Consider the following 3,029-nt stretch of genomic DNA (forward strand, 5'->3'; position numbering starts at 1 on the left):
CTTCCCTGTTCCTTCTCTCCCCAGCCACAGTGCTCTGGGCTCACACAACACAGTCAGCAGGTTCTGCAGCTCATGTGAACATTGCTGCTGGTGTCATGGAGGAGACATGAGTGGTTTTGTGAGGCTTCCCTCTAAATACCAGCTTTGAGTGTGGTATGGATTCTGATGTGGCAGTTCTGTTTCTCCCCCAGCACGCATCTCTGTCCCACCTTGTGCAGTCCCCATCATGTGTGGCCCTTCAGAATGCTGGTTTCTTCTCAGCAGAGCTGCTTTGGTGCTGTTTGGGTGTCCTTGAGGGAAGCAAGTGGAGCTCTGCTGGGGGAGGACCAGCAGCCATGGGGAAGAGCTGGGCTGGCCCCTCGTTTAGTTTTGTGCTGCGAATCTGGCTTAGCTCAACCTCCTCTGCTCAAGCTGCAGCACAACTTGAAGTACCCCTGAAAGCCGAGCAGGCGGAGCGTGGTGTGAGACTCAAGAGCATATTTTCAGAGACCACCTCAACTTTTCTAATGTGTATACTATAACCTTAGTCTTTTAGGTGTCTGAGTTGATAAAGCACAGTGGCATTTTAAGGTGACAGAGCAAAATTCAGCAATCCATGAGCAATCTTTTCTTGAGAGACTGCAGTGGCTACTGCCTTCGCTTGGGATGTTGTGGCTGACTCCAAGTTAAGGTGGAAAAAAGCAAATCCCTCAGAGGAAACTTTTGTGTGTGGGACTCTATAATCTGTCTTCAGTCTTCTACATTTGTGATCTGTGTTATTTTGACCCCCCCAAGCCTGACTTCTGGCAAACATTGGATGAAAAAGCTGCAATGTTACATGCTAGGATATAAGAGAAGTGTCCAGGTCTCTTTATGTGCATTCTCTGGTGCGTGGGGTTGGAGGGCAAAACCTCTAATCACTTGTTTGGACCATGTGTATAAAATACAACTTCGGTTTTGTTTGTTTCCTTACATTTTTTTCTGACTGACTGAGGAGAATGAGCCTTGGTAGCAGAAACCTTTCAGCTTATCAGGCTCCTACCATTCTGGGAACATCGCTGCCAGCGGTGGTTATGTTGGGCTCCAGCTTTGTGCCAGCAAAGGTTGAGAAGCCTTTGAGCACTGGAGGTAGGAACAGCTGGGTCTGGAGCAAACCCCTGGTTTTCCCTTTGGGTTTATAACAAACTCTTGTGCTTTCTCCTGGCTAGCTGGTGAAGGGCTGGGAAGCTGCATGTTCACTAAGGAGGATGTAGATCATGGATGTCCCATGGAGTTGTAGTTTTCCAAAGGTGAATGAGGTGGTGGGAGTGGAGAGGCTCACTCAAGGATATCATTCCATCACTGGCACCTGCCTCTGAATAGGCTCATGAAAAGGGAGGGGAGTTTAGGGAGGAGAATGGAGACATCTCTGTGGTGGAAGGGAGGAGGCAGACATGGGAAGGGAACATGGCATCAAGATTGAGTCAGAAACTGCAGGAGGACAAAAAGGTTCAAAGATAGTTGTCAATACTTTTAAAGCCTCTTGATCCTCTCACATGGCTTATACTACTCCATGATGTGAGGATGTGGGGACTTTTCAGCTCCTCTGGTAAGGGAATGTGGCATTTGGGTTGCTGCAGGACTTCTTGGTGTAGTGATGTGCTTGGCAAAGCTGGGCCACAGGGAAAGCTGGGCCACAAATCCCTCTGCCCTGCTCTCTGGTGGTGGCCGTGGAAGTGAGATGGGGAAGGACACCTGGAACCAGCTTCTCCCACTGCAGAGACTCCCATCTCGTGTTGGAGCATCTCCCTTGTGCCAGATCCTGGGTGTGCACCAACTGAATAGGATCTGGGCACTTCTGCCCTGTGCTTAGGAGGCAGTACCACATCCCTTAAGGATTTGCTGGGAAAGAGCCCTGGGATGGAGAAACCACATGGGAAGGACTTGCTAGAGGAGAGTTTCTCTTTGTGGGTGGTGAGAAAAGAGATGGTTTGAGATGGTTTCCCATCATGGCATCTACAAACTAACCATAGCTGAATAACCAAGGTGTATGGGCCTGCCTCCAGCAGTGTGTTGCTGTGTAGGTTGTGGTTCCTACCTGGCTTGGAGGAGCGTTCTGGCCAAGATGAGCAGAGCTGGGTTATTCAGCCATTTGCTTTATCTCTCACTGAAACACCCACACTCAGCTCCTCAGTGGAGCCTTGTTGCTGTCAGATCGTTACTTTCCCCCTGCAGCTTGCACAAAAGCAGTTGAAATGGAGCTGGGGCAGTTTTCTGTACCCAGCCTGCTTGCTGGTGTTGAGGTTCCTGTGCAGACCTTGGAAGGGGACACAGGAGAGGGCTTTGGCTGTGAGCATGGGGACACCAAGTACTGTGTGGAGGTGTTTGGGGACTCTCACTGAGGACAGTTCCTACCACACATGGTGTGCAGTTGTGGTGCTGAGGGACAGGCTTTAGCAGTGGACTTGGCTGTGCTGGGTTAAGGCTTGGGCTTGATGAATTTGAGCTCTTCCAACCCCAAACAGTCCTAGGAGCCTGAATCCAAGATGATAACCCCTTCCACAAACACAACAGAAACCCAGACCTTGGGGTGCTCTGTAACCTTGGGCTCCACCACACCTTTGCACTATGAAATGCAGGCCCAGTCCTGGCTCTGCCTCCTCATGTCCTGCATCCCTTTGGATCTCCAGGTAGGTAATAATCCTGGAGCAGGCTGCCCTGAGAGGTTGTGGTGTCTCCACTGGAGAGCTTCCAAACTCACTTGGATCTTATGATCCTGGTCAAGCTGCTGTGAGTGCCCTGCTGGAGCAGGGGACTTGGACTGGATGATCTCCAGAGGTCCCTTCCAACCCTTAACGACCTCTAAGACCTTGGGGTCTCTTTTCTCTGCTGTTCTCTTCAGGGCAGGTGGAGCTTCTTCTACCCCAACCCTCCATCCACAGCTGCTCCCCGAGAGCAGGACCCTTCCTCGCAGCAGGATCTCCAGCCACCGACCTGACTCCCGGCGCTCGCTGTTCTCCCCCGGGAGCAGCAGCCGGTGCCCCGGGAAGGGGGGCCGTGCTCGGGAGGCG

The sequence above is a fragment of the Indicator indicator genome, chromosome 24, assembly GCF_027791375.1.
Source record: "Indicator indicator isolate 239-I01 chromosome 24, UM_Iind_1.1, whole genome shotgun sequence".
In the NCBI taxonomy this organism is placed as follows: domain Eukaryota; kingdom Metazoa; phylum Chordata; class Aves; order Piciformes; family Indicatoridae; genus Indicator; species Indicator indicator.